The sequence below is a fragment of the Podarcis raffonei genome, chromosome 13 (assembly GCF_027172205.1).
Source record: "Podarcis raffonei isolate rPodRaf1 chromosome 13, rPodRaf1.pri, whole genome shotgun sequence".
Taxonomy (NCBI): Eukaryota; Metazoa; Chordata; class Lepidosauria; order Squamata; family Lacertidae; genus Podarcis; species Podarcis raffonei.
Window position 1 is genome coordinate 49,548,616 of NC_070614.1, and position 14,157 is coordinate 49,562,772.

Genomic DNA, 14,157 nt, shown 5'->3' on the forward strand with positions numbered 1-14,157 from the left:
TTTAGCTCTGTGTTGTCTGCACTGGCCAGCAGTTGCTCTCCAGGATTTCAGGCAGGGTTTTCTCCTAGCCCCACGTGGATCTTTCTCCATGCCATCCAGACACTCTACCACGGAGCTACATCTACCACGAAGCCTTGCTTGCACCCGCCACCAACCTCTTCCTCATCTCCATCCTATCCCGCTTCTGGATGGGCAAAGTGATTGTGCAAACACCTGAAACAGCTTCCACCACTCTTGCCCCCAAATTATACTCTGGGGAGCGTTCGCACATACTGCTCTCTCACTGATGACTGTAATATAATGGGATGTCTTGGGGTCCCTACCAATCAAACTCTACGGGAGGGGACCTCAGCTCGGCGGTGGAGCGCATGCTATGCTTGCAGAAGGCCCCAGATTCAATTTCATGGCCCCTCAAGTTTGGAAGGACCAGCAGAGGACAAGAAATACTCCTTTTGTGGAGAGCCGTTGCAGGCCAGGGATAGGCTTATTGAGATATAAGGTAGTTCTTATACTCCAGGCTCAGGGATATAGTGCTTGCTTTTATGTGCAAAAGGTCCCAGCTTCCGAGAAAGGCCATAAATGTTCAGTGGGAACTTATTCAAGCTGCATGTTGTCTAGCTATGTCTGTTCTCGTGTTAAATCAGCTCCCAATACGGGGAGAGGCGAGCTGGTTATGGCAGGGCGGAGGTGGGTGGGTCAGGGACTCCTGGAAGGGCAATTGCAAAAACATGAGGACGACTCTGGGCAAACAGCCCGGCTACTGGAAAGGGGGGAAAGGCAAAAGGCTCCTCTTCTGGATCTGGGCTGGGGAAGGATTTGCAATGCAAATTAATAGCTTAGCATGCCAGCAGCTGATAAAAGTGGGGGAGGGGGCAAAGAAAAACAGGAATCCTTCCATTCTGCAGTGTACAAGCACTAGGCAAATGCATCCATCCCCACATTCTCTGCTCAACCCGTCAGAGGCAGGAATAGGTTCTCCTGGCAACTGCCCAGCCCCACTTTGCAGTTTCCATTTCCTCCCACATTTAGACGGCCAACTCATCCTCCCACCTTCCTGGCATTCAGTTCAGCCCTTACGTAGACATCGCTTGAAACTCCCGTCGTCCTAGGCGCATTTTGCGACGGGGAATCTCATTAGCTTCTGAGCTCTGGGCGCAGCGCTGCGCCTAAGATTTCAGATTAAAACTGCAGAGCGGAAGGAAAGGAGGACCTTTTTCTGCCTCCCCACTTCCAGCCACTCTCTGAAGACTGGAGAAGAGACCCTCTTAAGAATATTAGGCGGGTCAGTTTCACCATCCGTCCGCCATAGCGCGGCCACCCGGAAGAATATATGGGGGGTAGGCAGGAGAAGGATGAGATCACGTGAAAAATGCACGTAATATTTTGGTTGCAGTCCATTCATTTTCAGCGTTGTATTCTTGTTGTAAAAAAGCACGCCTAGACATTCCGTTGTTGCGCCCATAACCTAGTTTTAAGGTGCCATTTAGCTCCTTGCTTCCATAATCTCAGTTTCTAACACTGTACGCACAGCACTGCATCTGAGCATCTGCAAGATGCCCGGTTCCTCACTGCTGAGAACCCAAAGCTAATTCCCCAGACATCCAGGATTAGAGAGGGCGGGCTTTCAAGAAAAGCTTTAAGTTTGAAATTAAGGGCACGCGTACGCACACCTATCTACAGATCTCCCCAGGCCACACGGCGGCACGCGCAGGTGTGGGCCCACAGCCTGTTAGGAAGGGCAAACCGCAGCACTTGAACTCCACCCTCGCCCCAAGTCCATCCGCAGGTCTACTCACTTAATACAAGTGTGTTTGATGTACATTTTAAGCACCTTCCTCCATCACACATCGCCAATATCCTCATTTCAGTTTCTCCCCCAAAAAGCAATTCGACGTGACATTCTAATATATTCCGGGCAGCAGTCAAAACCAGAGGCATAAAAACTTCTTCGGCCAAAAGCCGAAACGAACAAACAAATACTGTTTTCTGAATGCAGGGTCTTGGGAGAGAGAGCCAGAAAGCTTCGGAGCCACCACCAAAAAGGCCTTATAAAACTCCTCCTCATTTTTGTTTCCATTTCCTTCAGTCACAACACATCAAGGCTAGATATCACCCACTTGTCTACTTGTCAATCCACTTATCTCTTTCTCTCCACACACACCCCCTTATAGAATAAAGCAAGCTGGTCTTCCTTAAAAATTGTTAATAAACCGAAACGCAGATTACACAGAACGCTCTGATTTGTAATGTTATTTCAGCAAATATCCCTTCCCAGGAAGGTTGTACTAGCTCAAATGTCCGCCACCCTTCCAAACTGTAATTCATCAGCTCAGAGGGACGAGGGCCCACACTCTGGAGCACAGAGGCTCTTCCAGGAGTTAGGACTGGCAGGTGTCAAAAGCCGACCCGTCCTTCTCAGATTTGCCATTCCTTTGGCGGAGGCAGAGAACGGCAGCAGCAACCGTGATATCCTGTGGCATGGCGTTCCACAGATCGGAGGTGCTTTCTGCGTGAAAGCCATTTCCGTTTGCCGTGAACCTCAACCCTGCCAACTCCTGTGAACTTGACATACCTGTCCTGCCAACCCTTTGCCCAAAAAAAACACATGACATCCATTTTTCCAGCTCCAAATCCTCTCTTAAGCTAACGTTCTGACACACCACTAACCCAACCGTGACAAGGCAGGAGAGTTTCCACGCAAGAGTTTCTCAGCTCCCCTGCCAATAGTGAATCCAAGCGAACCAAGATCAGAGGTGGGGGAACATGTGCGCCTCTGAGTTATGTGGCACACCCAACTTTAGCACACCCCGGCCAGCATGACCAATGGTTAGGGATGATTTGAGTTCTGGCTCAACCTCTGAAGGGCCAGTGATGCTCTGTCCCAGAACTAGACTACTGGACGATCCCAATATTTGCCATGGTGTTTTGGTTGTTGTTGCTTTTATGTTTGCTATATACCCCCCTGATGTTTGCTGAGAGGCTGGTATATGAATGCTTTTATAAATAATTGTCGGTCGCTGTAAATTTGTGAGGGGGGGGTGTACCCCTCAGGGAAATGAAACTTGGGGTATTCCTTCTTGAAAATCCCTACCCCCCCCCTCGTTTGACTTTTCACGGGGCGGCAGCCCCAGCCAAATTAAGTGTGGGCTGGCATGACCTCCCCCCGAAGATGCTGGGAGTTGAAGATAATGGGGGGGGGGGCAAGGAGAGGAGATATTCCTTCGCCCCCGCCCGTCACAAATATCACCCTCTGTACCAGTTGTGGGAGCCATGGCAACCAAACAGGCTTCAAACCGGTTTCGACGGGGAGTGGAGACGGAGTTGGGGTGGCAAAGATACCAGCCGCACAACCCAACACACGCGCACCCCCAAAATCCCTTCAGGTGGGAACATTCCTAGTCCATCAAGCTCAATATTGTCCACTCTGGCTGGCAACAGCTTGGCAAGGTTTTGAACCGGAGCCATGTTTTGCTCTACCTGAACCCGAGGCCCACATGTGCCCACATCTACCTCCCTGGTTTCCACACAACCAGCTTTTCCTCTTCTCCCTCCTGTCTGTCCACACACAACCCCCCCCCCTCAGTCGTCCACCCACCTCAGCCCTTTAACATTATTATCTTTGCGTCCCAGGAGTAAAGACACCCTGTTAACTTTTTAATATTTTCTGTTCATTCCTCCGCTTGTAATGGAGGAAGGAAGAATTGGTGGCGAGGGAGGGGGGGTTAGAAAGAGAGGAAATGTGCTTTCTTGCGCCCTTCCTCTCTTCTCTCTCTCCCCCCCCCACATGCCTTTTCTCTTCCCCTCCCCCTTCAGAGGGTGGTTAGTCAATGCAAATTGTCTCATTAAGGAGAAAAGGAGGCGGGAGACATAATTAGGCGGCGGCTGCATATTTATTATGAGGGAGCCAGACACACAAAAGCGTTTGGGGGGGGGTGAGTTGGTTGGTTGGTTGGGGATTGCATTGTGGGGGGGGGGGAGAACAGAGAGAGAGAAAAGGAGGGATGAAAGAGAGAGAGAGAGAGAGAGAACGGGAAGAAAGGAAGAAAAAAAAGGAGGAAGAAAAATGAGATATGAGATTGCAGGAGGCGTGATGTTGAGAATCGAATAGGAATGAGAAAGGGAGAGAGAATGGGAGTGAAAGGGGGGGGGGAATTGGAGGAGGCAGAAAGGAGAAGGAAAATACATATAGAAAATACATATAGTATAGAGAAATGCAGGCCCCAATCCTGAGGAATGTATTTCCTCGGGTCAGTGGGTCTTACATCCAGGTAACAGAGGCCAAAGTGTGATGGGGGGGGAGGCAGATAGTGGAAGGATGTTGTGGGGGGGGGAGAGAAGAAATAGGGGGGGCAACCCCAGCATGATGAAGTGGAGGGAATGCAAAGGACAAAGCGTGACAGATGAGGGAGGGAGAGGAGAGAAGAAGGCAGCAGAGAGAGAGAGAGAGAGAAATGGAGGAGATGAAAAGGGCGAGGGAGGGGATGGGGAAGGATTTGGCTTGGGGGGGTGGGATAGAGAGAGAGAGAGAAAGTGCAGAGATGGAGGGGGAAGAGAGAGGGAAAGAGGGATGAAAACCCAACGAGGAATAAATTCATGGAAGAGAAAGGGAATATTTGGGGGGGGCTGATGATGTTTGCATCCTCTTTGGATATATATTAAGAGAAGGCAAAGGCAGGCCACGGAAGAAAAGAAAGGGGGAAGAAGAGGAGGCGGAGGAGAGGTTGTTGGGGGGGGTCCTCTCTCTCTCTCTCTCTCCCCATAGAGGAGGCGGGGGGGGGGTCCTGCAGGCGCAGAGGGGGGGAGGGGCTCCGCGCAGGGCGATTAACGGGGAGATTAATGTCTAGGGGTGACAGGGGAGGCAGCCAGAGTCAATAAAACGAGAAGCACAGTGACAGCCAGCGCTTTAAATTACCCTGCGCAGCGGGGAGGGGAGGCGCTGGCGGATCTCCTCTCCTCTCCCTCCCTCCCTCTCCCCCCCCAAACCCACCCACCAAAGCTTGGGCTAATGCCCTTCAAGCCCCGATCTGTAAACCGTCCCCCCCCATAATTTTTCCCCTCAGCGCCTTCCTCTTATCAAATCTGCCGCGCACCCCCCCCCCCTCTTCTCTTCTCCAGCTCCCCATCATCAAATATTTGCTAAACTGGTTGATGAGAGTCCTGTTAACATCCAGGAGAGGGAAGGAAGAAAAGGAGGTTGGGCGGGGGGGGGGCGGGTGAAGAGAAGGTTAAGGTTGGTTTTGACAACAGATTTCCAGCGTGGTCTGGAGGGGAGCTGCTTTTGTAAAAAAAAAACTGGGGGGAAAAGGCCTGATTCCCCCCCAACTCTCTTTCCTCTAAAGGGCAAAAGGGGAGACAAGGGGGGGGCGAATATACAGACTAATGCGCCTCCTCTCCCTGCTTTTGTTTAATCCTGCAACGCACTTAGGGCTTCATTTGTATGTGATTTGCATACAATATTTAGCAAGAGGCACCCTGGGTTGTTTTGTGTGTGTGTGTTTTCTTTTTTGGCACTCTCCGATCTGGGAAAGGGGGGGGGACGGAGGAGGAGGGGGCAGCTGAAAGGCACACACACACACACACACACCCCTTCTAAATTGGTGTATGCAAATATATGCTTTTCAGCAAGGACTGGTGCATAAATTAATCCGAGAGTCAGGATGACAGAATTAGGTTAGCTGTCCCGTCAAAACCCCAACCTGCACAAATGTGCCTTAGACCTGGGGGCCAAATGGTGTGTCTCAAAAGTTTCACAATGCGGGTTTCTTTCCTTCCCAAAACCCAAATGAGATTCTTTCTGATTAGGGATCCGGTTGGGCAGAGGGAAGGGGGCGGGGAGAGAGAAAAGTCAAAAGTGTAAATAAGACGGCTGCCTTAAGAATTGATCAATAAGATGTAAAGGTTTAGGGGTTGGCTTTTGGAGGTTGGAGGTTTGTTTGTTTGTTTTCAAATAAAAGTATTAAAGTTGAACTTCTGCCCCTTGAAAAATGTGCCGAGTTGTTTTTATTTTTTTAAAGTGGGTGCATTTGAATTGCGAGATTTTGCTGAGTTTTTGCATGCTTGTGAAATCTCATTTGAGTGCGAGAGGTGGGAAAATGCGCTTGTGAGCACATTCACGTAGTGTTGCAAAATATGAGTGTCCTCTCTCTCCAAGGGCACCCGGGTCTTAAAAGACAATTGCACAACATCACAAGGAAATTATGGCGGTGGGGAGGCAGCGTGGTGCCTGGGATCCCAGCATCTGCAGAAAGAGGGGAGAAAGAGAGAAATGGGGGTGGGCCCTGATCCAGCTTCATGCTCTACCTATCCTGAAGCACTTCCTGGAGGAGAAGTTTTTAAAAATGCACATCTTCATGTTTTGTAAGCTCCTCCCGGGCAGGGACCATCCCTTCCTCTACTTCTGTTCCCTGACAAACGTGAACATCAGACCTGGGAAACTGTTTTTCGCCTGAAGGCCAAATTCCCTTCTGAGGACTACCTTCCCTGGGGGCTAGATGCCAGCGGTGGGCGGGGCCAGGGCAAAAGTAGGTGGAGCAACAAATGGAATACATTATTTCAAGCTTGGAGGGCCACATTCGGGACCCGGGACCAAAGGTTTCGCACCCCTCGTGTCTAAGTGGCACCATGCAACAAATAAATAGGACTCTGAATAAAAGAGTTGCTTGCAAGCTTTTGCGTGTCTGCCTTGGGAGGACTGAGCTATCCCAGCATCCCCCGGGGCAGTGGCCAGGTGTGGGCAGACTTCCCTTTCTGCTCTCCCCCACACACACGAAAACATGTCCTCAAAACCGCATTATGCAGAAACCCCTTTAAAACAGCAGTGTAATCAGAGAGAGCTTTCTCCCTACACATTGCAGAGGCCTGCCCTGGGGCTGCGCAGGTGTGGACAGGCTAGAACCAGCGCACAGGTAAGACGAGGCAGACCGCTAGGGTGGCATGATGTCAAGGGACTTCTTGCGCCAAGAGTCACAAGTGCGAGTCCACGCTCCCCGCAGCTTCCAGCATGGACAGCCGGATCCCTGCAGAAGCAAGAGTCCATCTCCCAGAGTGCTTTGCTGCATCCCAGAGGGTTGTGGGACATGCAGGGACACCGCTTCCTCGCATCGTGAGCACCTGCCTGGAAATCGGCAGCAGCAGCAACAACACCTGACCTACAGCCCAGTGACAGCAGGTACCCGAGGCTAGATCTGTACAGGGTAGGCAAAATATCAGACTTCCACTACTGTTTAAAGCAAACCTTAATGTGGCGCTAAAAGGAACCTTTTCTGAGCTCCACATATGGTAAGTCACAAACCTATCTGCATATATTTGCATAGCTTATTCCTGCCAGCAAAGCAAAGGGCCCAAGGGCGACGCTGGACACCCCAGTCCCCTTCTAACTTCCGATACAATCTTTAAAGAAGCCGGGTTTGGGATCAATAAGGACTACCAACTTGGCTTGAGATTTTTGAAAGAGAGTCACACATTGCACTACAACTTATATGCATGCTGAACTAGCCGCGAGACTGTCTTGGTACAATTTGGCGGAACGTTTGCCTCAACGCAGGGCTGGGGGAATCGAGGTTGTGTTAAGCTGGGCACTGGAGAAGAGCTATCTGGGACCTTGAGGCTTGTGGTTCAAGTCGAGATGTCCTACTAAGAATTGAGTGGCCCTGACAGATTGTACAGCTGAGGCGGAAAGTGTGCATTACCAGAATCGTATCCTGAGGGTGAGGGCAACTGTTCTGAAGGATGAGTGACTTGACTTAGGCCACAGAGCCATGGAAATTCAAGTCTCTATGCCCAGGGGACTACACTTCCTTCTCCCACCTACAGCCCATCTATGCTACTGCAACCATGGGTGGAGTTGAAGACAAACAAGACAAACACAGAGCATGTACATGCTGCACCGATGCGGCTGCCATGTGCGCTAATGCAGCATACATGATCCAAGGCATGGCATACCCAACATCTGTTTAAAACAGGCATAGGCAAACTCGGCCCCTCAGATGTTTTGGGACTACAACTCCCATCATCCATGACCACAGGTTCTGTTAGCTGGGGATGATGGGAGTTGTAGTCCCAAAACATCTGGAGGACCAAGTTTGCCTATGCCTGGTTTAAAGCACACGACTTCTTGCAACGAATCCTGGGAACTGTAGTTTTCCTCTCCCAGAACTACAATTCCCAGCACCCTGAACAAAGCACAGTTCCCAGGATTCTCTGAGGGAGAGAGAGATTGCAGAGATTGCTGAAATCTAGATGCATGCCCACGATGTGTCCTTGATTAACTCCTACTTTTGGTCACCTCTTCCACATCCTCCTCACAGGTGTCTAAAGGCGCCAACGGCATCTTTACAAAGAATAACGTGTATTGTGTGCTTTTGAACTATCTGATCCTGTTCAGATCCATTTAGCCGGAGGTGCTGCCATTTTGTGGGGTGAGGCGCATGCTTGCTGCGCGCAAACCTGGCGCAGCTATTTGCTTCTACTTTCCATGTGTCCCTGTCCAGGCGCTCAAGGTGTCAAACCAAATGGCCATCTAACCTGAGCGGCCAGTAACGGGGGATTCCCAGGCATGACAGCACCAAGCTTCTTGCGTTGTTTGACCCCAGATTCTAGTAATTCCTAGGTAAAGGTAAAGGTATCCCTGACTGTTAGGTCCAGTCGCGGACGACTGTGGGGTTGTGGCGCTCATCTCACTTTACTGGCTGAGGGATCCGGCGTACAGCTTCCGGGTCATGTGGCCAGCGTGACTAAGCCGCTTCTGGCGAACCAGAGCTGCGCACAGAAACACTGTTTACCTTCCCGCCGGAGTGGTACCTATTTATCTACTTGCACTTTGGCGTGCTTTCGAACTGCTAGGTTGGCAGGAGCAGGGACCGAGCAACGGGAGCTCACCCCATTGCGGGGATTCGAACTGCTGACCTTCTGATCAGCGAGCCCTAGGCTCTGTGGTTTAACCCACAGCGCCACCCGCATCCCAATTCCTAGGTAGGCTGCCTCTATATATGGAGGTTCAATTCAGCTGGGACGGCAAGAAGAAACCACACACCCTCTCCTCTGTGAATTAGTCTAATCCCCTTTTCAAGGAATCAGAGCCTGCGACCATGCGCTGCACCGCAAGCAACGAGCTTCCGTAAGTTAATTATGCACTGTATGACAGAGTCGGCCTCGCTGGTAGTTTGTGAGGTGTCTGCATGGGATTGATTTATTGACTAGTGTGGGATTTTAACCATTCCTGGGGCTTCATCCGAGTCAGCCTTGGAACAAATCCTTCAATGGAGCATGTAATGATTCATTTATTTTTTACAAGAGAGAGAGAGAGAGCGAGAGAGAGAGAGAGCGCCTCTGGCCACATGCAGAGTGCCTCATTTTGTTTATTAGCTTGCCCAAATGTAGGCCAAACCCTCTGGGAAATCTTCCAGGGCGAGAGATCGGGGAAGATCAGGGTGTGGAGAACCAACACTCTGCCCTCAACCTTGAGCCAGCCCACAAGCCTTTTAGGAACTGGGATGGGGCTTTGAGAAGCTTTGGAGAGCCAAGGCAGCAGAGGGTCCGAGGGGGAAGCGAGAGGCCAGGATCCAGGCCTCAACCCTGCCCAGAGACCTCCAGAAAGTCTGTGCTCCTCAAATGAAAAGCAGGAGTGCAAGGGGCCCGCCTCGCAGGCTTGTTGTAAGAAGTTGGGTTTTTTTTAAGTCCATTGTAAACGCACAACAGAAGTCCGTTATCAATTACAAATAGCAGCACACTTGGAACTCTTGACACATCTAGAGTTAGAAGCAAACCGTTTCTAACACAAGCCAGCTTTTGCACAACCCGTTTGCTGTTTTCTCAGGGTGGGGTGGGGAGACTCGCGTGTTTGGTGCTGTTTCACACAGTTTGCCAGACCAAAGTGTCTCCTGGCTGCATTTTCAATTTTTTTGAGGGCTTGGAGGAAGGGAATGGTTTTTTTCTCGGGCTGTGGCTTTGAAAGGGCTTGGCAGCGCGAGCCGAACGGCTTTATTTTGTTTTATCTTTTTTTAATTTTGCGTTGTGCGTCGCCTGCCGTTCCCCGGCAGTCGTGGTCACCTCTAACCTCGCCCTGGCATGGCACTGTGGAGCGTATGCAAACTGTGCTCTTGCAAATGAAAGAAAGAAATAAAACTCAGAATGGCTTTTTCAGCCTGCGTGGGCAGGTGATGATCCTGAAGGAGTCATGTTTCAAACACAAAACCTGCGACTCGAAAGTGGGAGGAGGGATCGACAGGGCAAGAAGATGCAAAGACCCCTGCTCCATGGGGTTTGGTGTGTATTAATATAATATACACACCTATACACACACAAACAAACACACCTCAGCACAGATTAAAGCACAACCCCACTGAGTCCTGTCTATCTGTCCAACATGCCAGTATCACAGCTGAAATCCCTGAAATGACTTTCAGAAATCAGGGAGCATTCAAAAAACATAGCCCGAGGTGGTGGTGGGGAGGCATGAATCGAGAGCGGAAATGAAATTTCACACCGTTTAGAAAACTTGGCAAACGTTTCAAAAGCCTTTTTCGATTCCAAACATGTGCAAATGTCACTTACAAAATTCAACTCTGAAAAATACTTGTCAATAAAGCGGCAAGATCCACATAATCTCAACAAAAACCAATACACACAAACACACACACATATATTTACACATCTTGCTCCCATCCCGAGTCTTAACTAGAGTTTAAAATTTGCCTGGAGCATTCAAATCAAGAGACTTGGTTTTAAAATCGCACTGGAAAGACACAAAGACACACCGCAAATTAATTTCTGGTGAACTTGGACCTTGGGGAACCTAAGAAGCAGTCTCTCAGCTCATGTTACTCTGAGCACGTCACTCACTCAAGCCTCAGTCTCCCCATCTACAAAATGGGAATAGCAGCGACCCATCGCACAGGGATGTCATAAGGGCAAACAGGACTGACGAACCATAAAGCGCTTTTGTGCATTTTTTTAAAAGCGCTTGACAAAACAGCCACGGAAACATAGCATACACACCCACGAGGACAACCCTGACATATGTCTTGCGAAGAAGTAAGTCCTACTGAATTGAAGGGTGCTTCTTCCCAGGTAAGTGGGGGCAAGGATTGCAACCTTAATGGCCCGAAACGCCAGGACCAGCATAAATGGAACACTGCTGCTGAAAGCAAAGACCAGGGTGCCTCTGAACATGGGCAAAGTGCATTTTGCTCGCCACTGAGTGCCCCCCTATTTATGGGATGGAGAGGGGGAGGGAACCAGATCAGAGGGTGCAGGATTAAGTCTTGAACTCAAATGCACATATACAGAACAGAAACACACAAAATATATGTTGGAACTGGTAGGTGGGGCGGACGGGTGCAGGGAAATGTTTTGGTTCCTTCCAGACATTTTAATCCACGAGAACCCTTTTAGAGAAATAAGGGCACATCGCCTATTCTTGCTCTTTGTAAATCCGGCTCCCCCACTTCTGGAGAACCCAGGAGTTCTGGTCCAACAATTGGCAGCCCAACCCTGCTTTTAACTTTCTGTTCCAGTTTCAAATGCCCATCCCATAAAAGACCAAATTCAGTGACAGTTGCGGGAGAGAGAGAGATACGGGCAAGCGAGGTAGCACTAAGCGCCACAGAGCGAGCGAAGGCAGAAGGCGAGGGAGGCAGGGAAGGAAGAAAGATTGTAAAATCAATTAAATGAGTTGCTAACGGAGCGTCGTGTCGACAATCTGTCGCTGACTGGAAAATATGAGCTGCCCAAATACACTCCCGGCTTGCACACCTCTGCCAGGCGGCCTTCGCGGGTCCTTCCATCACTCCTGTCAGAGGTCTGAGCCAGGGACACGGGGAGAAGGGACGGATCCGAAGCGAGGGGTCAGAAGGCCAAGCAAGGGGGAGAAGGAGAGGGGGGGGGACTACGGGGTGGGTGGGGGTGGCTGCGCACCCAAGGGTGTTTTATGGCGCTGGATGGGACAGGTGGAAGGAGCCGGGAGATGGCAGAGAAAGGAGGGTGGGAGAAGGGAAGGGGATGGAGGGATGGAGGGAGGCTGGCGAAGGAGGGAGAGGAAGACAATAATTGGAGAAAGGGATGTGTGATGAATGGAAGGCTCAGGGGAGGGAGGGAGGGGAGATGCAATCGCCTCCTTTGAGAGGGAGAGGAAAGGGTAGGAGGGGAAGAAAGAGTGTGGCAAGGAAGAAGGGAAGAGAGAGAGGGAAAGGTGGTCTGGAGGAAAAGGAAGGTGGCTGGGGGAATGAATGGAAAGAAGTGCTGGGGGGGGGTCCCAAAAAAGGACTCTTAACAACTCCCCCGCCCTGAGATGGTGGCGATTTGGGAACGCTGGTGGGAGACCCAACACACACCCCTGCTTATTTTTGGCGGGGGGGGGGAGGAAATACACCGTCCCTTTCTTCCCACCCCCACTCCAAAATGCCACTTCTTCCTCACTGCGCCCCCCCCCACAAAACCACTTCCTCTTCTCCTCCATCCTTTCTTGGGGAGGAGACAGGATTAAGACTCCCAACAAGAAGGGGACGCGGGAGCGCGCCCAGCCTCCTCCTCTCCCCCCTCCGCCTATTCTGCTGTCACATTCAGAAGCGGCCCCCCTCGCCTCTCCGCTTTGCCCGGCTTGTCATTCCTCCATGTCTCTCCCCCGGCCAGTCTCCCTCTCCTCCATCGCGGGGACCCCCGGCGCCCAACTCTCCTCCCCAGCCCGGCTCCCCTTCCTGCTTCGCCCGCCCGGCTCTCCCTTCCGCCGCCTCCGCCCGCACATTGTTCCGCCGTCCGTCCCCCCTGCTCGCCATCCATCCTCCCTCCTGCCCGCCTCGCCCTGCGCCTCCTCCGCCGCCTTCCGCGCTCCCCGGCCCGGCCCTGCGCCCTTCCTTCCTCCCTTCCCTCCTTCCTCCGGCCGGCCAGCCCTGCGCGCTCCAGCCCGGCAGCCCCTCTCCATCCCCGCCTCCGGGCGGCTGCCTCTGCCGCTGCTGCTGCTGCCCCCTTTGGCGCTCTGGCGCGCCGCGCTGCTTGCTCCTTTCCTCCTCCTCCCTCTTCCTCCTCCTGCCGCCGCCGCTGCTCCTCTTCTCCTCCTCCTCCTCCTTCTCCTTCTCCCCTTCCCCGATCCTCCTCCCGCCTTCTCGGCTCGCCTCTCTCCCCGCTTACGCGCTCGCTGGCTCGGAGCGAGGGATAGGAAATCGATGCCACTTACACCTCCGCGGGAAGAGAGAGGGGGACCAGCAGGCGCCGCTGACGCTCTCGGCCGCCGGGTGGGGTGGGGTGGCGGGCGGGCGGGCGGGCGGGGAGGGGGCGGCCCGGCTGGATCGGGGAAGGGGCGCGCAGGCGAGGCAGGGCTCTCCCTCGGCGCAGTTGTCAGCGCGGCTCCGTCTGGCTGCTGCCTGGCCGGCCGGCTTGCCTGGCTGGCTCTCTCTCTCTCGCTCTCTCCTCCTCGGCGCCTCTCTCCTCCTCGCTCCGGCTCAGGCAGGCAAAAATCGATGGGGTTCGCCGCGCCGGGGCTTCCCCATTGATTTACACTCGTCCGCCTCCCCGCCTGCCTCGTTCCCTCGCTCCGCGGACCTGGCGGCTGCCTTCCAACACAATGGAATAATCAATTCAGCCCCGCGCTCGCCCCCCGCCTCCCCGCAGCCACACACACACACAGCTACACGCAGGGACACACACACACACATACACACAGCCACGCACCGGAGGGAGGAGCCAGCCGGCAGGTGCAGCCGAGCATCATGGGAAATGTAGTCCCTCCCCCGCCTCCGGAGCCGGCAAGGTCAAGGCTCCAGCAGCAGCCGCCGGCGTCAGCATCATCGTCCTCTCGCTGGCTGCCTTGATTTGCCTTTATGCCTTTCCAATGCAAGGCTGCTTCTTCGCGGCTTTGTTGCGCTCCGCACAACAACCCTGCGAGGTAGGTCAGGCAGAGTGAGAAGGGAAGAGGTCAGAGCAGGCCGCAAGGACCCAGCCCAGTACAGCAGCCTGGTCTCCACCGGATGCTTGGGGAACACCAGCAAGGGCCCTTTCCCCTTCGGAGGTTTCCAAGGACTGGTATTGCTGCCGGAGCACAGCCTTTGTGGCTAGGAGCCATCGACTGCCCTCTCTTCCTCCACGAATTTGTCCAAGCCTCTTTTAAAGCCATTCAAGTCAGTGGCCTCCTGTGGGAGGGAGTTCCACCGGCTAACCATCTGCTGT

At 52.6% G+C, this 14,157-nt stretch overlaps 2 protein-coding genes across 6 annotated transcripts in view; one reads left to right on the top strand and one right to left on the bottom strand.

Annotated features, from left to right (window-relative positions):
• Positions 1-13,256, bottom strand: part of ZFHX2 (zinc finger homeobox 2) — a 31,903-nt gene extending 18,647 nt beyond the window's left edge. For 2 of the 4 annotated variants that reach the window (XM_053362910.1, XM_053362907.1), the window contains exon 1: positions 1,797-2,345. The gene's annotated coding sequence lies outside the window, so the exon portion shown is untranslated. Of the gene's footprint in view, positions 1-1,796; positions 2,346-13,122; positions 13,141-13,168 lie in introns of those variants that run through there. The other 2 variants (XM_053362908.1, XM_053362909.1) reach the window with 2 other exon arrangements.
• The window catches only part of THTPA (thiamine triphosphatase), a 54,030-nt gene that overhangs the window by 31,395 nt on the left and 8,478 nt on the right, over positions 1-14,157 (top strand). The window lies entirely within an intron of this gene.